The 20,540-nt window shown below is 40.1% G+C and overlaps 1 long non-coding RNA gene across 1 annotated transcript; it reads right to left on the bottom strand.

The window, feature by feature from the left end:
* Positions 1-1,775: 1,775 nt before the first annotated feature.
* Positions 1,776-5,959, bottom strand: LOC121932900. Its single transcript, XR_006104433.1, has 2 exons — positions 5,860-5,959; positions 1,776-2,125 (listed from the first exon to the last, which is right to left on the bottom strand). It is a non-coding gene; the product is annotated as an uncharacterized LOC121932900 (long non-coding RNA).
* Between the last annotated feature and the right edge of the window lie 14,581 nt (positions 5,960-20,540).

Genomic DNA, 20,540 nt, shown 5'->3' with positions numbered 1-20,540 from the left:
GAACCCACCCATATTTATCTTGCAGTTGTGAGGCACAGAATCATAATTTATAATAATAATCATAATGTGTCAGCATTAATAATAATTTGCTTTCCTTCCTAGGACCAGAACAGATGGGTCAGGAAAGCTCGGGCCGAGCCTGTACTTTCCTGGCCATGGTGCTCACCCGGAATGGTCCCTGCATCAATGCGGGACAGGTAGCTGTCAGCACATGTCCTTGCACGGACCTGGGACCAGTGTGCTGCTCCTTACCTTGGCGGCCAGCAATCGAGAAGCCCTCCGATCAGTGCATCTGAAGTGGAAATGGGGCACCTGGCTGCACGCACTTGGCTGGGTGCCCCATTTTCCCATCAGATGCAGCAACTGAGGGAGTTCTCAGGCAAATTGCTGGCTGTTAAGGTAAGGAGCAGTGTGCGTATAAACAGTCTAGTTTTGCACCAGAGTTTTCAAAGAAACTCAGTGCAAAACTTGGTCTTTTTTTGTCTCTGGGTAAAGGCTATTTTTCCTGGGATCAGGCCAGATCCTCTGGATCTGCGTCTAAACAGACAGGATCGGGCTCGTTCCTGCCCTGGATATTTAGGCCTGCATCATCTAAATTAGAAGATGCAAGGCCTAGGGGAAGCTGGGCCATGTTATGCCACCAGGCCTTCGTATATTGACATGGGTGCTGTTTTGTTTTTGTTTTAAAGAGTTTTACATTTTTACATTCGTAATAATGTAATGCTATTAATTGTTTGAATTGCTTAATTGTTTTTAAACTTTGTATTTTTAATGTTTTATACTGTTTTATACTGTTTTAGATTTGTTAGCCACCTTGAGTCCCTGTACTGGGAGGAAGGTGGGATATACATAAACGGAACAACAACAACAACAATTTGTTTGCCTAACTTTTTGACAAAAAACAGAGTGCAAGTGGAAGTTTCTTAGAGACTTGAAATGCATAGAATCTTGTGTGGTGGTCAGCCAGTTTTTCAGTGAGACATCTTGATGTGCTGAGATACCCTTTCCCTTTGGGGGTGAGAAAATTTGTGAGTTATCTCTACATTTCTAGTATAGAGTTCAGTTATGAATATTTTCCTTTGCATTATCTCAGATTACAATGTGATCAGTTACCTTGTTGATTTTGATTTTACCAGCAAGACTGGGATCTCTCCAAGACATCACCAAGCTAGTTTTCTAAAAGAGAAGACATGCTGTACATTTCAAGTTGGGAAGGAGAATATATGGCCCTTCAGATGTTGCTGAACTGCAACTCTTGTGATTCCTCACTATTGGCTTTTGCTGGCCAGGGCTGAGGACAGAAGTTGTCCAACAAGACTACACATTTCCCATCCCTATTCTATAGAGTAAGAGAAAGTAGACTCAGATAATGTGTTGTGTCAGCCAGTTGGAGTAGTACACCAGGTGTAGTTGGTTGTCTTTGATTAATGCTCCAGATTCCAATGTTGCACCTGGATTTCCACATTATGGCAGCAGCTGAAGTGCTATTCACAATCTTCATTGTCAGAAATACAACATTGTGAGTGGTCAGAGAGATAGCCTTATGTTCCATTTCCCCATCAGGCTGTTAAAGAACCCTTTGTTTAAACTTTCTGTGAAACTTCTACATATAAGAGAAAGTGTATTAATAAAATGATGTATAATTTTGATCACTTCTGACTTTGTAGTAGGAAGCAAGGTTCAGAATTGACTTGTCTTCAGACTCTTCTTTTCCATCATAGAATATGAAAACAGCAATGCTTAAACTTTTAAAATATCACTAATTATTTTAATGCTGAAAGCACAAAATGTCCCCAGTTTATTCATTAAAGAAGGTTCACCTCCACCCTGTTCCAACATAGTCAGTATTCCTGTCAGAAGTATACAATAAATAACAGTGTTTCTGCTGTGAATACAGCTCTGAGTGTAATGCTCTGCAACCCCTTGCTGTTATCAAATATCCTTAGAAATTTGTAGTGAGGCATTATTTAAAGTCAGTAATAGTTTTGACAGCTACTTTTAATTTCATTGTGGAAAACAGCTAGAATGTAGAAATCCATTCATGCTCATGGGTTGTACAGCAACCAGATTTATTCCTGTAGTATTCATGTTTATTGAAGTCCTTAGACTGCCTCCAATAACAATGCTAAAATAAAAAAAAGACCTAAATGAAAATACATTATTGATAAGTCATTTTATTGTACATGGCCCTGAGATCTTTGGATAGGAGGGCAGAATACAAATATTTTAATTAATAAATGCTAAGAAAGCAGTTGTGGAAAGTGATAGAACTTAAATAATCTTACCTCTTTTTGTTTGGATTCCAGGCGTGAATGAAGTTGAGAGGGGTGGGAAGAGGTAGAGAGAGAGAGCGAGAGCTAAAAATGTAACTGAACAAATTTTAAGATGAGATCCCTTGATTTGGTCAGCTTTTCCTATCATGATAACTTCCAGCCATGTTGGACTCACATCATCTGCAAACAACCATTGTTTGATTGGCTTTGTAGTCCATGGGGCAAGGAATCAAACTTGGGGAAAGTTAGTTTTAAACAACTGGAAGAGCACATCCAAAAACACCAATCGCAAAGTCTAATTCTAGGAAGCTGACAGTCATGTCCATTGTCTGTAAAACCAATGTGCAAGCAACAAGATACATTGCAAACAAGATGCCCTCCAGAATCAAGCAACCAAAATGGTGAAAAGTCTGGAAACCATGGCCTATGAGGAGTGACTTAAGGAGCTGGATATATTTAGCCTTTGCACCGGGTGGCCAGGCCTCCGATTGGTCGGGGCAAAGCTGGAGGTGGTGCTTCCGCTCCCTGGCACTGGGACTACATCTCCCAGAGTCCTCTGCGGGGGCAGAAGCACCTGGCAATTGGCTGTGTGCGCTTTTGCACACAGCTGATTGGGCTATAGGCTGGTGAGGCAGTGCTTCCTCCCTCCCTGGCCCCCTATTGGTTATTGGCTCTATTTAAGAGCCATGTGGCATTGGGGCCACGCCTTTCCTGCTTGGCTCTTCCCACCCTCCCTCCCTATTTCGAATTTGGTGCTGTACTGTCACAACTTTTGGGTGGTAGCATAGGTCTCGGATCTGGTGGGTGTGGTTTCCAAGGCTGCGTAGCACTGGATTGGGAGTCCTTTGGGAACCCAGGGCGCTGGGGGCATGCGGTGTCACCATTGTGGGGGCAACATCATTTCAGCATCTCCTGGTGACTAGGGGCATGAAAGATAACATCCGATCTACTGGTTACCTGTGCTCAGTAGGGTGTTTAACCGGTTGCCTCTATGTCATCCCGAAACTTGACCATGACCAAGCAATTCAGTTCATTGACCAACCAGGGGTTTATTTATGTTTTCCAGATCCAGACCTCATGCTTTGTGCCAACCCTAGTGTTTGCTGCTTGCTAATAAAGTTCTGGCCTTTTCTCCCCAACTCCTGCATGTTGTTTTTCTTGGCGGCTCCCCTCCATGGCAACCATAGCTTCTCTGGAACTAGGCTGTGCTGTGCCCTACAGGCCACTGAATGTAGAAAAGCACAGAGAACTACAAACATGATTTGTGAGAACAAATGGTAACTCAAATCCACTTCAAGGCCATTTATGAATATTAGCAACATTTCAGAAGCTATTCAAATGAACAGCCAGTACAAATAAGAAGTAAACAATGGTCAACAAGGACAGAGATTCAGGCCTACTCCAAATTCTTTTGCAGGCTGTAAATGCACATAAAAATAACTGTCTACTCATAACATGACCTGAAGAAACATATAATGAACTCAACTTCATACAGATGCAGGTGGAAGAAAATAACACACAGTGGTTGAGAACTTACATTGGAGTTGTGCAGTTGAAATCTCCACATAAGGATTTACATGTTGGTTGTGCTATATTGTATTGACAGGCAATGTTATAGAACCAAATACATAACCAAATGTGCACATACAGCTCCCCACAAACACAATTCTGCTTTTGCAACTTTAAACTGAATGTGGATATTGTGCATCAGACCAAAAAATATTTTTTTAAAAAGTCCCACTGCTTTTGTGAGGGAAGTTACATGTGCATGTACGACACCAACAAACATTCTGTCCAGTGCTTACTTTCCCTTCTCTGTCCATAACAGAGATAAAATTATTATAGCGCATTGTTCATGCTAAATATCTTTTCAGTGTGTCCTGGAAGTCTCTTACTAAAAATGCACAATTGATGGAAGTCAAGAGAACAAGCAACCGGTTTTGTTTTGCTTAAGCCAGATAATCAGACGTACTTTCAAGAAATATTATTCTTTTAACTTCCTTTTTTTTGCAACCTCAGGTCATGTCCTGCATACGATTACCCCCTTGAAGCAGAATACTGAAGCAACCTTGACTTTTTTTAATTGATTGAATGCATTAAAAATATAAAAGCACCAAAACGCATATGCAGACCTACTGATATAGTTGGCATTCACATCACATGGATGGATTTAATGCTGCAGCCTCACACTGAGGAATGTAGTCTGTCTGTACAGTTGCAATAAATGCATAAAAGAAAGGCCAAAACTCTCAACACATGCCTACTCTGATGACAATAGAAAGGGTTTACGTGCAATTTAGGGTGCACTGAGACTGATTAAAAAGACCAGTAAGTTTCAGATTTTGCAATCCTCACATTAGCTAAAAGAAAAAAGACTTTGTTCCTGTTCATACACATTTTGTTTATCCGAGAATATTTTTTTGTCATTTCCCACTACAATCAGAGATTTAAGTGTCAGAACTGGACAAAATCATGTGGTTCTAGGCTTTGGTACATTACTGTGGAATCCACAGAGAAGCAATGTTCACATTTCTAAGGACAGTTTATGCAACAGTAGAGATTAAGTTGTTCCAGACCATCTAGTGAATTACTACTTAGCCACACATTCTATGGGTGATCACTTATCAGGTGGTTGCTGTTCCACAGGCTTGGCACTCCATAAAATGCACAGGTAGTCATTTATCCCCATAGGGTTTTGTCAAACTGAAGGAGATAAGGCTGGTAAGAATGTATGCCAGAGGAATAATTCGTCAAGGATAACAGCAACAACAAATAACAAGCTCCATCAAAGATGAACTCAAATATGCCTTGCCTCATCTTGCTCTCATACATTTTATAATATGCAAATTACTTTGAAACCAACATGCAAATAAACCATAGAGATTTGGAACGATAACTGGGAAGAATCCAACTTCTTGGGTTCTTATATAATTATTGGATATAATTATTAAGAGATGCCCCCTATAAACTGCACATATACTCAGATTTTAGGATGCTATTTTGTTATATTTTCCATGGTACACATATAGGTAAAAACTGTATGCTTGATTTCCCCCCTTATGTTCAAATTTTTAAATAAAAACTTACAAACATTCACACCACAGAATAAATTTCTTTAAAAGAAGTGAAGATTTCCCCTTTGAAAACATTTTAAAGTTCATTCTGCAAATACTAATCACATGAATTGTTCTTGTACGACTTATGTCAGTTCTCATGTTCCCTTATAGGATTCATACAGTCTCTAACATGGAGACTAAATGGATATATACAACACTGCAGTATTCAATATTAAATCATTATTTTGTTTTAGTAAACCATTTGTTCCCCTTATCATATTCAGGTAGGTCATCACTTTGAGAAATAAATAAGGAAACAAGAGGTTTCCCATTACAGTTAGCCATTAACAAACTTTAAAGAATGGCCATCTTTGCCACAAGTGAACCATACTTAATTATAAAAAGCAATTAAAGGTGATGATTAGCTCTTGTATTTTCTTTGTAAAGTGTAGGCATGTGAGAAAAACAGCAACAACAAAAAACCCTCTGGCTTTATTGACATTTTTTTTAAAAAAAAGAGTAGTTTTTACCTGTGAAAAGCTATTGATTCAAGGCTAAAGTATTCCCTCCATTGTGTTTTATAATATCCAGTGGAATGTTCACATTGTTTCTGTTCTGCACGGATTATTGTCCAGACTAGTCATGCTTATATTTACCCAACAGTGATTGGAATGCCCTGTGCTCAATGAAGAGCTCACTGGAATTGTTTGTTTGGCAGCCTTTTGCTTTTTAAGCCAATGCACCAGCAAGATAAGGGAAGCAAACTTCAATATTTACTTTAACCATTTCCATTTATCAGAACCAAGTGTCAAAGTTTCCTGGAGCAAACACTGAACTGAATAAAAACTCACTGGAGTTTTTGTTAATCTGAGTCCTATTGTTTCTGATAGGAGACAATTCCATTTAGCTGGAATTAGAATAAAAGTGTATCCAGCTGCTATTGAAAAAATTGGCTCTGAGATCTCAGTGGAAGTGCAGATGTAGGCTGACAAATTCTAGTCTGCAAATTGTTGTGGCTAACTGCCTTCAAGTTGACTTCAATGTATGGTTACCCTATGAATAAGAGATCTCCAAGTCACCTTGTCCTCAACAGCCCTGCTCACCTTTTGCAGATTTATGGCTGTGGCTTTGCTGACTGAATCTATCTATGTGGATCTGGTCTTCCTCTTTTCTTATTGCTCTCACCTTTATCAAGCATTATAGTCTTTTCTAGTGAGTCCTTCTTCTCATGATATAGTCAAAATATGAAAATTTTAGTTTAGTCATCTTTGCTTCTAGGGAGAGTTTGGATCTTATTTTCTCTACGGCCCATTCATTGCTTTTTAGCAGGCCACTGTATTCTCAGAATTCTTCCCCAGCACCATGTCTTAACAGAGTTGATTTTTTCCTATCAGCTTTCTTCACTGTCCAGCTTTCACAATTGTACATAGAAATGGGAAATATGATGACATGGCCGATCCTAATCTTAGTATTTAATGATCTGTCTTTACACTGGCACCCCCAAACTTTTCCTAATAGGCAAAACAGAGGAAGGTATTTATAGCAAAAAATTGGGGCTATCTCTGAAGGGATGGCTTGTTCTGGAAATCACAGGACTTGGAAATGTTCTCTCTCTTTTTTTAACCAGTGGCAGCTGGTGTTTCTGATGCCAGTGGGAGGTCAGTCTCCTCCAGGTTTTAGTCTGAATCATAAAGGAGGCATCAATGGTAATGAATCTATTTGGAGAATAGGCTTCAGCAACTTGGATAGCAGCTTTAAAGTTTGGACTGTAAACCAGACATGGAGCCTCTGCAGACTGGCACTTTGTGCCAGCCTGTGGGCAAAGTAGGGCACAGTGTCCACATTCTGAATGCCCTAACCCTGCCCCTAGGGTGCTATTTTGGTGCGTGCTGGTCTATATGGTGTGCGCCATCATGGTGTCCCTCTGGTGCTGCATCCACATGATGCTGCACCAAAGGGGCATCATAAAGCTGTGCTGTTGTGGCTATGATACCCCTTGGAGGGCACAAAAAGAAGCAGCTTTTTGAGGCTCCTTTTTGCGCTCTCCAGAGGCAGGATTGGGGCCATGGTGTGAGGTTGACGTGGCCCTGATCTGGCCAGTAAAGGGGCGGCTGCAGCCCACCCCTTTGGGACAGTCTATATAGCCTGATTACATCTTTGATATGGAAGCCACCAACTGCCACTGATTTTACCACTCAGAATACCCCAGATGCCATGGGAATTGGGAATGGGGGATCCAGGGAGTAGTAGTCCAATAATACAGATTATGTATTTTGGGGAAAATCCCAATGCATAAAAATATGCACAAATGTAAATGCTGTGGGAGGGGAGTGTCTTATAATCAGATGCAGAAGCAGGATGGAACATAGATATCAATAGGATTGTGAGAAACACTATGAAAAGGAGAGATTTTTACATCTCTCACCTTTGGTAAATAAAGTCCATAGGCCTGCATGCTGTTTATTGTGTAGCCTTTATGGGAGAGGTAAACTGCAGATAGCTTTCAGACACTTTGTGGGATGCAATTCATTATCTACTTTTCTTTTCTGTGAAGGTTATTATACACAGCCATCAGTTCTTTACGAGCAGTTGCAATGAGTTCACTCACTCCTTGTGGTCGTCACATGAAAGTCTTATAGAATTACAGCCCATTTAGGTCTATAATGAAGATATCTACCATGCTCATTTTTTCTCTGAGGAGCCATAATAAGGGCAAACATCATAATAGACCTCTCATCATACTACATCTCAAAATGCCTTGAAAATTCCAGGCATCAACTGTTAGTGAAAACACAAGCAGGGAGATTGTCAAACAGCATTGAGTGAGATAAGTCTTATCTCTTTTGTAAGGAAAAAAAAAGTATTTCCTCCCCACCCCCCTAAAAAAATGTAAGGATCTCAAATCTCAAACTTTTTCTGTATTTACAGTGTCACACAAAACTGCTTTTCAATGAGAGGAAAGTGGCACAGAGCTCTAAAGAACAAATTAGGTGGTTAAGTCTCCAGAATGAAAGAGTGATTTTTAAAACAACAGCAACAGTTGCAGCATTAGTCAGCAAGGCCTCACTGGTTTCTAGATTCTTGGAAAGAATCCAAATAGTTAATGGTCCCAAACTCCAGCTGGTAACACCCAGTAGACTGAAAAACCAATAAATAATGGTAATAGTAGTAATATCTAGAGCTAGATTTACAAAGAGGCTTAGTATGGTGTCTGGTTTGGGTGTTGGAATAAGACTCTGGGTACCAGGATTCAAATCCAGAGACCAGTTGTATTGTATCCATCCCTGCTACAAATCTGAACATGATATACACTTACTGTAATACATTTGAGCATGAAAGTCAGAATTGTACAAGACGTTGTACAGTATTCCCTATTATCATGTATGGATGTGAGGGTTGGACAGTTAAGAAAGTGGGGAAAAGCCAAATCAATTATTTTGAGATGTTGCGCTTGCGAAGTGTGCTAAAAGTACTATGGACAGCCAAACAGGTTCGAAAACATATCAAGCCAGAAATCTCCTTTGAAGCCAAGATGATCAAGTTGATACTGTAGTACTTTGGCCACATCATAAGAAGGCATGGCTCATTGGAAAAGACAATAATGCTAAGAAAGGGAGAAGGATGTAGAAAGAGGCAAATACCACATGGTAGATGGGTCGACTCTATTAAGGTGGTCACTGGTAGCAGAGCAGTGGAGGATAGGGAGTCTTGGAGATCTCTCATAAACATGAATCGGGATCAACTCAAAGGTTGACAACAACAACAACAACAGACTATTTAAGGAGGACACAGGATTAATGGGGATAGTGATACCAAAGTAAAGAGAAGACCACATTATATGGGGTCAGATTATTTGTTCTTGTATCGTATTACTGAGGAAGCTTTTTGCACTGTCTTAGACAGAGGTCTTTGCCATCACCAGCTCTTCTTTTAACCAAAGATGCCAGGCATAAAAAGCAAGTGTTTGGTCATCTCTGAATTTACCAAGGAATTCTCAGCATTTTCAAAGAGTTATGGCTTCTTGTGAGGATGGGAATGAGTCACAAGAGTTTCAAGACCACTGTACCACTTGCTAGATGGGGATATTTAGCTCAGGTACTTTCCCTCTGTCTCACACGCTTTTCAACAGTCTCTAAGTCATCCTGCTACCTTCAGGTGAAGGAAGACAGGAGTGAAGTAAGATTTAGTGCATGGTACAAGTTGGCAAGGTGATGGTGGTGGGAGATTATTTGCTCTTTGTAACAGGCAACAAAACAGTGTGGACCAATTCTTTTCAAACCACTTTATGGGAACTTTGGATGTTTGAAAACTCCAGCAATGTCCAAGTATTCAAACGTGCCAGACATGTGTGAGAAGAGCTGGGTGTTATCTTCTGGCCTTTTGAGGAATCAGTCTCTTGTTTGTAAGAAGGTCCCTTTTCCTCATTTACTCTAGTGGCATATATTTGTTCTCACATTATCTATGTTTCTTTGAAAGCTGGTGGGTGTTTGTTCTAAGTTTCAATAACAATAAACAACACCGTCTGACAAACGCCAGACAGTGTTATGAATGAGAGCTGACTTGGCTAGCTGCACTAAATGATAAGTCAGGCATTTCTGCAATGCAGACTGATTAGGAGACAGTTCTCAAGCCATAACACACTTGAGCTCAATTGCAGCTTCTCTTCAACAGGATGTCTCAGTAATGGTCATTTGTCACTGTTTTGCTAGTCTAGAAAGGATCGCTTCCACTAGAGGCTATGTGGTAGGAATTCTGTGGAGAACTGGATAAACAAACTAGTTTTTTAAAATAGTCATTCTCTTCATATACCTTAGTGTGCTAATTATGATGATGGCAAGGTTCCCAGCCAATTGGCAAAGTTTGATACTGCAAGGTTGCCATCAAATTGACTTTGAACTATGCAGCATGGCTTGTGGGATTATTTTAAGCTTGAAATTTAGGTTTTTTTTTTAAATTAAAAAGGCACAATTTCTTATGCTGACTGAGGGATTCTGGGAGTTCTAGTAAAAAAATGGGACTTTTTTTTTTTACAGTTGAGACATCATCAAACTTACAAAAAGGAGAAAAAGAGCAGAGGTCAGTCAGCTAGCTGTTGATGTCACAAGGACCTATAACCCTCCACTGACAGATCTGACCCAACCATTAAGTTGGCTTTGCTTTGAGCAACTGCCTCAGGCAGCAGACTTTGGGTGCCATGACAGGTCAGCAAATCGTTTGTTGTTTAATTTCATATATATATATATATATATATATATATATATATATCTGTCAGATGTAGGGCAAGGTGCTTATGGCATTTTCTGTCTCAAGAGCCATAATAATGCACATGGCTTTGTATAACCACCTGAGTGTTAGATAATTCCGTGTTTCGCCAGAGATTAGAAAATGTGTGCTACATAAAAGGTCAAATGTCCTCCAAACTCTGTTACCGTAAGCCCTCACCCCACCCAACCCCATTGTTTCTGTATGGTTTACAAGGAGTAGGATACTAGACAATGCACTCATAGCCATTTGGAACATTATTAAAGAAAGTTATTATTCTATAAAAGAGAGGTCTGTTTCTTGACATCCCTGCACACTGTTCTACCCCTTCTAGTACAGTTCTGTTAAATTGCACAAACATCTTCTCTGCTTCTGCTCTTCATGTGTAGCAAAGTCTATGCAAAGGTAGAAGGAAGAGCAAGTAATATCTGTGTTTGCTTTATGCTGCCATGGAAGGCAAGATAGCAGGAAGGCAAGCCTGACGCTGAGTTGGTTAAACAGCTTTGCTTGGAGACTTTTCTGCACTGGCTTGGAGGAAGCATACAGAATAGGCCAAGCATAGCATCTCATGACTTAGCCAAAATTCAAGCTTGGCAAATCATTGTCCCAAGAATCATCCCACTTGCAATTAATAACAATCAAGATTAAAAGTTAAATTATATTTGCTATTCTAGTTAGCTGAATATCCATTGGCCCAGCTAAGAACAGTTACTGTGGTACCATGGCTAGAGTCTGGGCTAGGACTTTGCCATCCAGGTTCAAGTCTCCACTTAGGCATGAAATTCTCAGTTCCTTTGGATATCTGAACTGACAATTCATCCAGATGTTGGACAGCTATAAGAGAAGCACCAGATCTCAGAAAAATTACTTATTGGAGCAATCCTCCCAGAACCCTCCAGCTAGCATAGGCCATGTCCATATCAGCTGGGGGATTCTGAAAATTATAGTTCAGAAAAGTAACTTTTTCAAGTTTTAGGCTGCACTGTCAGTGACTAGCTCCTACAACAGCAGGCTTTGATTGATGCCAAAATGCAATCCAGCACACATCAATGCTGGTTCTTTCTTACATTTTCCATTTGTAACACAACTGATTTTTAATGAGGTGGGGATACTATCACAAAACAAAGGCTCATCGATTCATATATATTACATGTTACTAGTGGTTTGCAGAAATTTCAGCACTGTTTTTTTTTCCTAACATGGTTCTCAGAGAAAAAACAAACCAAGATATAAAGGCAGTCCACTTTTAAAAAAAATGATTAATGACAGCAAAGGCACTGTACAAATGTTTATCTTTGACAAATGAAAACATTTACAAATTGTCGCAGACATTTATGGTATGGAAGCATAATTAATGGCCCATTGCCATGTTATGATGTTCAGTGAGATAATCCATAGATAGTAGCCCTTTTAATAGCTTCCTCTTCTTATTTCACTAGGAAGAAAAGAAAAGAAAAACAGCAAGATTTGGATGCTTGGCCTATCTGTTTATCGTACATTCTGACTGTTCACATGGCAAACAATTAAACAATACTCCATGTAAATTGCCTACAGTTAGATGCTGAATATTCTAAAGGGCCAAAGGAGTAAAACGTTCACAAAGAGCCTCAGCAAGTGCTCACTCTCCCTTGGATTTCTTGGGCATTGTTAAAAAGGTAGAAAAAGGAAATAGATTCGAAACTATCAGACTAAATACCCTTATTTTTCCTTCAGTATTATCATCGTTTTTATCACAAGGTCATTTTCATCACAAGGTCATTGGCTAGGGTCATTAGTGTGAGCAATCCAGAAAATACTTTCCTAAAGTCTGATTCAGAAGGACCTGTCCCCTGCACATGCTTAGTTATATGAGGAGGAAAGTGGTGGCATGCCTTCCATCCCTCCTTCCATTCCTATCCTTCCCTCCCTCCTTCCCATTCTTATTAACTATCCTTTCAGCATTCTACTCATTAAGGACTGAGAATCAGGATGATATAGAGTTGGTAGGGACTATATGGGACATATCCAACCTCCTGCCATAAGCACATAAAATACTCCCCAAATATGCCCATTCAAACTCTCCTAAGATGAAGAGTCCACCATCCTTCCAGGCAACTCTATTCCACTGTCAAACCACTCTTACAATAAAAGGTTCCTCTTAATGTTTAGGTGGAATCTCTTTTCCTGTTATTTTCCTTTTATCCACTGGTTTGAATTCTAGTCTCTGGCATAATAGAGAATAAGCTTGCTCCCTCTTCTGTATAACTTCCCTTCAGATATTTAAAGATAGCTATGATATCATCTCTGTGTCTTCTATAGTTTTTTGTGGGTTTTTTTTTTTTTTTGGCTATGTGGCCATGTTCTAGAAGAGTTTATTCCTGATGTTTCACTAGCATCTGTGGTTGGCATTTTCAGAAAATGAATCTTCTCTTCTCCAAGCTAAACATATCCAGATCCCTAAGTGATTCATCATAAGCATTGGTTCCCAGCCTTTTGATCATCTTGCCACCTTTCTAAGGACACATTCCAGCATGTCGATATCCTTTTTGTGGTGCCCAGAATTGATAATTATTCCAGGTGAGGCATGACTAGGCAAAATAAAGTGGCCATAATGCTTCCCTTGATCTAGACACTATACTCCTGTTGATGCAACCCAGATGTCACTAGCCAACCATAGTGGAAATGATACACTGCTACAAGAGGTACTGTTTCAACTAAGTGTTGAAGAGATAGGCAAAATTAAGGCAATAGCTAATCTACCCTTCTAACTACATGTGGGGAGAACTCATGAAATATGGCTTAAATTGACCTGCTTGCCACCAGTGATGTCAGCACATGACCAAATTTGAATGGTTATGAGGCATCAGGTGCCATCACATTCCTTACACAATCCTTGATTCACCAGCATATTTCTACAATCACTCTAAGCTCTAATCATAAGAGTAGATGTCACATGTTAACAGTATACAGGACAAACAAATAGGCATAGATAAGGCTGATGAAATGTGAACCTTGATATGTTTGCAGAGACTTTCAGGATTTTTTTCTGTCCCCTTATTCAAATCATTTGGTATAGCCTCAGTTAAAATGAGAAAATATTTCCATATTGCTTTCTATGTGAAGAGAGAGACTGACCACATACAGTTCTTATGACATAGGAGTGCCCTGACTTTACTTCTTGAGAACCAAACTAGAGGTGAAGGAATTTAGTATGTGTAGGACTGAAATCTTCTCCAGTTTACTTTGTCTGTTGGCAAAGGAGTTTTCAGAATTCTTAATAGACAGTGCCAGAAAACTCCTATGAGGTTTGCTTAATGGGTGACTCAACTCTTGGACAGCACTTTTCTATAGTGCAGGTCTGGAGAATTGGTGTCAATCCAGATGTTGATCAACTATCTCTCTCATCAGCTTTTATCATGGGATGAGTTTACAAGGTTTGTCAGACCTGGAGTCCAACAACATCTGGAAAGCCTAAGGTTCCTCAGCTGCATTATAACACTAACATTACAAAATGCTGACTGCTCTAGTGTGTATGTGTGAGTGTGAGTGTGAGTGTGCACTTGCCACCAGAGTTTGAGAAAATTACTTTTTTGGACTATAACTCTTAGAACCCTCCAGCCAAAATTACTTGCAGTCGAAAGAGGTTGTATTACCAAACCCAAACCAAAGCTCAATACACAAATTCTATTGTGTATCGAACTTGATCCACAGCACTTTTTTGTCTGTCCAAAAGTCTGAAGCAGCTCAAGAATTATTAGGAATAACCCTGAAGAGAGTTGAGATTCTCATAGAGGTTGGCCTTCAAATTCTCAAGATTCACCAAAACAAAAGATTACTATCCTTACCATTTGATCCAAGCAGGAACAAATGGGGCACATACAGGATGGTGAAAGTGGAAACCAAATGAAAATAATTTGGATAGGTTAGTTGTTAAATAAGAATGATATTTTGTCAATATATCAGCTGAGCCCAAGAGCTAAGATCCTCAGGGAAAGTCCATCTCTACGTTCCTCCACCTTTCCAGGGATGTCTCACAGGAACACAGGAGATTCTCAAAGGTTACTCCAAGGCTTTAGAAATTCCTTCCCTAGAAAGGCTTGGATAGCTCCCTTCTCACTGTCCATCCATTGAAAAGTGACAACTTTTCTGTTCTGACAGGCTTTTAGGAATTTGCTACAAGGGCCTTTGACAGTGTGCTGTTTTAATGGTGTCCTGCTTTGGTGATTTTTATCCATTTTAATGGATCTGTGTTAAAAGAATCTATCTCTATTTTATTCTATTTCTAATTCGATTTTAACAGTAACTTTTTAATATTTTTACTTAAGTTTTATAAATGCTTTTGTAAATGTTTTTAAGTGTTTCTGTTCTAATTTTGTAAACCACTTTTAGTACCTGCACTGGGAGGAAAGTGGGATATAAATTAAATAAGAAAGAGTAGGTGGGGAATAGTATTATCCTTAAACAGTTGATAAACTTTCAGACAAGCAGTTGTAATAATGGTGAATTTTAATAACTTGACATATGCTAAACATCTAACATCAAGTGCATTTTGTATTTAAACTCTCAGAAGGTAAAAGAAAAAAAAATCTGCTGCTTTGGGTTTACCAGCAAGTTCAGGGAATAAACTGCAGTGGAGGTGAAAGTGGTGGAGATTTTGGGATTTTAGTATCCATTTATTTGTCTTTCTTGATTTCCACGGTATCAATAAAACTCTTTTACACCACATTTCAAATGAATTGATTCTCCCCTTTGTTTTTTTCCTTTTGAGCGTTCACATCCATATCTAGAAACTGGAATGACTGTTGTCTGGATGATCCTGACTTTGTACCATAATTCACCCTGTGGCATCTCAGGAATCCCGGACAGAAGAGTCAGATCTTGAAAGGCTTCAGATTATGATTCCTTCTCTGAATCTGAGCAGCCTGTGGCTGATGCAGCCAACATGAGGAAGATGGCCCCTGAGTTCATCCAGATGGGTGGACACAGAAGAGGCATCCCTATCCTTTCCAGCATATTGAAAACAATATGCTTTGGAACTGGGCTAAGTTGGCCTAGTTCATTTCAGGAGTCACAGTTCAGCCAAATCACAGCCTTTGATTTTATTCCTCAAAATTTCCTGTAGAATAAATGATAAGATTTGCATATGGATGCTCAGCAACTAATACGGCTGTCCACAGTCATAGTAGAAATTCATATTCTATATGCCATGTTTATCATTTATTACACAAAAAATTCTGAGGGACAGAATGGAGGTTTTTTTTTTAACATCAACCAAGGCCAGAAATATGCACTTGAAAAGTCCAAGAAGATATTTATCTGCTTTTTCCAGGATGCAAGGTCATGTTTTTCTCACCCCTACTCTGCTGGCAAGTGGTTTTGTTGAATGCTGGTTACCTTGTATAACTAAAACAGATCTGAGTGAACTTTGAATGAACCACGACCTCGAGTTTGCATCAACCTAAACTGTTCCAATTTGTTTGAGGAAGTCCTGTAAACTAATAGTGTACTGGAATAAGAATCATTAACATGAGCTTGGGGTAAGGTGTTACCCCATATAGAAAGACCAAGGTGCACCTATGCTAACATGTTAAGCTGTACATATTTCATGTGCAAAGAGTAAACTGTCCAAGGTGGTCAGGGATGTTATTTTTGGGTGCTAGTTTCAATGTTCTAAAACTAAGAGGTAAATGTGAAAGATTGAATAATTGTACAAAACATGCATCTGGGACTCAGAGTTGCCCCTTACCCTAGAGACAATTGCAGATAGGCTGGGAATAATGTAATGAATCACTTCTCAGTGGGTTAACTAGGGTCAGAAATTTACAAAGATTTTAACAAAAGGGGATCTGCAGCTGCTGCTATGGATATTACTAACAGAGAACATGCCTAGCAGATCTCTCTGTCTTGGACTGCGAGCAAGCCATACCTAGCCATTTGTTGGACTCTGGTGTAATAACTGTCTCTTCCCCATTTCTTGCATCTCTTCAAGAGTTGAGGGAGGCCTTTCTGACTCCTCTCATTCAAGCCCCACAATATTAGGGCAGGCAGGGAAGGCTATACCCAAAGGGGTAGAATTTAAAGATATAGCCATGTTAGTCTGTAGAATCAGTATGCGGAGAGCTCTTGTAGCACATTTGAGACTAACTGAAAGAAAGAAGTTGGCAGCATGAACTTTTGTTGACAAGTTTACTTCCTCAGATACATTTGGTCCCCAAAGGAGTTCCATATACTACATTCCAGAGTGGTGAGTTTCAGAGTTGTCTCAGCACCTTAAAGGTATCTTAGGGCCTAAGCAGATGGGCCAGGATACCATGGGCTGAGTTCAGGCTATCCTGATGCTGGTGCTCACCCTGGTTAGTCCCTGGTTCAGTGCAGGGACAGGGAGGTGTTCACACACCTGTCCCTGCACACACCCAGGATCTGCGACTGGTGCATCACTCCTTACCTTTCCAGCAGTTGATCCATCTGAGAAGCCCCCAGTTGCCCTGTCTGACAAGGAAACAGAGAGCCTGGTTGCACAGACATGTCAAGGCACCTTGTTTCCATGTTAGACAGGGTGACTGGGGCGGGGGGGGAGGTCTCCTCAGATGGATAGACCAGCAGAAAGGTAAGGAGCAAGAGGGGGGGCATGCACACTGCCCAATTTTGCTGCAGATTTTTCTAGAAACTCCCTGGAAAACCAGAGCTAAATTAACCCACTGTAAAAGTTCTTTACCAGGGTCAGGCTGGATCTACATATGAACTGGCAGGCCCGATCCTGCACATGGAGTTTGGCCTGTGTCATCTGCACTAGACAACAGGAGGCTGGGGGAAGCCAGGCCTTTTGGCCCATGTAGACAACCCCTTAGATGGCTCATTGATGTTGTCACCTGTCTGTCTGTTTTGTCAACTGTCTGTGTTATATTTTGTTGTTGTTTATCCCTGGCAAATACGAAACTCTCCAGTCATTAACTCTTAACACCCTTACAAGTTGTTAGTGTGGAGCTGAGTGTAACCAACTGTCAGAGGTTGAAGGAATGCATTGCTCAGCCCTCAAATCTTGGAGAACCACCCTCCTCCCAGTCTCTTAAACTTTTTAATTTTACTATGTTTTTGCTGCTTCCCTAACTATTTTAGACTCAGGAGAGGCCTACAATTTTGACAAAACCAGCACCCCCTTCACACTACACAGTTATAACACTTTAATTGCAATGGCAATCTCTGATGGAATTCTGGAATTTGCAGTTTAGAGGAGAATATTTTCCCTAGGAAAAGGTAACGGCTAAAAATTTCTATTACAAGTTGATAGAATTAGTCAAGGAAGACATGGCCCTGAGTTTGCAAGACCTTAACAAGGCTGTTAATAACAGAGTTTTGTGGAGGTCTCTCATTCATAGCATTGCCTTCAGTCAAGCTGAATTGACAGCAATTAAGAACAGTAGCTTGAGAGAGAGAAAGAGAGTGTGAGAGAGAGAGCAGTGTCTCAACAAACACCAGGATTGCATAGGACATAACCATGGTAATTAAAATGGAATCAAAATGCTATAATTGTGTCATGAGAAAAGACCCCAACAAATAAAGAAATCAACTTCTAGTTTACTTCCCATTGTAGAATAGTGAGGGCCAAAAGCAGGACAATCTTCTTCCACACTTTCTGGCAGTGTGGGGATAAATTATACAGTTGGCCCTTCCTTTATGTGGGGGATCCGTTCTGGAACCCGCTGTGTAAGGGAAAAATGCGTAAAGTCAAGCCCCATTAGAACTAATGGGGCCTGTTCCCATGGTGCGTGCCTGTCACGCCACGGGTGCACACCCCATTGCTTCTTCTGGGGTGCAGGAGAAGTTTTTCTGGCATGGCTTCCAGTGTATGCTTGAGGTTGCGTATGGCATGGGTGCACTGTATGTGAAAAGTTTTTACAAAAATGAGCTATGGGGCCTCAAATTGACCTGTACACTGTACACTGCCCAACCCTGGTATACAGTAGGTAAAAACCCCATCCCTCTGTGTCAATCTGGGGGGAAAAATCTAGTTCTTAAAGAAGATTGTGCATTGTAATCATAGGATTGGATGTTGGGAGGCTAAGATCATGGCAAAAGGGCTAAGTAGAGGTGGGATAAGCTTAAATTGTCTTTCTAAACCTGGTCCCACCACAAGCAGGGAGAAATATGCAGCTACATGTTGACTTTTGGACATGGCAGTTCTCCATCTCAGTGTGACTGCAAATGTGTATCTTTGCCGAACCTGTTTTAGTGAGTGTGGAAAGTGCAACAGTGACGAGAGAAAACAAAATGTGGGTTTCATTCCTGCTTTTATACAGAAGAAATTTGTGCTCAAATCATTCTTTATTTTTGTTTCATAGTTAATGATTGCAAAAACCAGGGATTCTGCTGCTAGTTTGTGTAATGCAGGCAAGAATGTGGAATCTTCATTTTAATTCTTATTCCCAAAAGGAAAGATAGTCTCAGGGGAAACACACACACACACACACACACACACACACACACACACACACATTTCCCTCTCATCTGGAATGAATAACACTAGGAAAAAAAGCTTTGCCAGATGACAGTTATGTACCTTATGTCGCTGTGTGTTTTTCCTAATGTCTGCGTTTTTACTTCTTTCTTTGAGGCAAGTGACTAGATCTTTGGCTCAGAAGGAAGAATGAAATAGTTATGAAGTGTTTTCTAAAAAGAAGAAGGCAGTTTTATTTCTTCTTCTAATTCTGTAGACAATGATGGCATCAAACCATAACACTTTGAGATGTGTCCCAAGTTACCTTTCTAGTCAAGAGGAGCAGTAATGTTTGGAGAAAGCAAAACAAACCCAACACTATGGCATTTTGCTCAGAGAAAAGAGTGAGTGACTGTCACACTTGTGTGAGATTTGTCCTGATGACACAATAAAATAATAATAATAATAATAATAATAATAATAATAATAATAATAAGTTTTATTTATAAACCGCTATTCCGTGTTGATCATAGCAGTGTACAGATAAGAATTGCAATGACAAATACAAAATACAGGGTAAAAATTGCAATACATAAATAAAACTTCAGAAAAAAACATTTCAAAATTACAAATTAAAACCATACATCAGATCCAGGCCAGCTAAATGTGCTCGATAATACTGTGCATATAGGGGGGATTATCAAGGGACATCAGGGAAGGCTTGCCGAAACAGGAAGGTCTTAAGTCTCTTTTTAAAGAGATCCAGGGAGGTGGCGGAGTGGAGTTCCTCGAGAAGGGTGTTCCAGATCCCAGGGGCCGAGATGGAAAAGGCCCTTTGTGAAGTTGACACATATCTCGTTGTCGGGATCCTCAACAAATTCTTCCCAGATGACCTGAGTGTGCGGGGCGGACTATATGGGGAGAGGCGGTCCTCCAAGTACCCTGGGCCCAAGCCATTTAGAGCTTTATAGGTTATAACCAACATCTTGTATTGTGCCCAGAAGCGAAGTGCTGGGAGAAGCTTTGTCAGAGGGGGGGGGGTCAGAGGAAATTATTTAATATATATTTATTGAATTTATATTTCACTTTTCTCCCAAAATGGGAGATAAACAAGAAGACCAGAAGAGTATTCCAAAACATGAAAAGTGAAGTAATAAACATTACCATCTCAAAGAACATTTTTGGCTACAAAACCCCCTTAATTCATAACCTACTTAGCAAACAAGACCGTGTCATTTAAAATATTTATGGAATTTAAAAAGTAAAAGTATGAATATATACACCACCCATGTCCAAAGTGTTCCCTACGGGCTTCATGAGGTCCTCAAAGCTGTTTTTGAGGCCTCCAGCACCAATGTTTGGCCACAAAGCTCCCCCATGCCAGTTGTAGAGACAGTTTCACCACATCCCCCAGCCATATTAGAACCAGGAGAGGCCTGGGTGTGTCTCTTCATGTTGCCTGTTGCCTTATGGTGACCCCATGGGATTTCATAAGATTTTCTTGGGCAATCACTACTCAGAGGTGACTTTGCCATT

The sequence above is a fragment of the Sceloporus undulatus genome, chromosome 6 (genome assembly GCF_019175285.1).
Source record: "Sceloporus undulatus isolate JIND9_A2432 ecotype Alabama chromosome 6, SceUnd_v1.1, whole genome shotgun sequence".
Classification (NCBI taxonomy): domain Eukaryota; kingdom Metazoa; phylum Chordata; class Lepidosauria; order Squamata; family Phrynosomatidae; genus Sceloporus; species Sceloporus undulatus.
The sequence above is the reverse complement of the archived record's forward strand: the minus strand, read 5'-3'. Positions and strand labels throughout refer to the sequence as shown.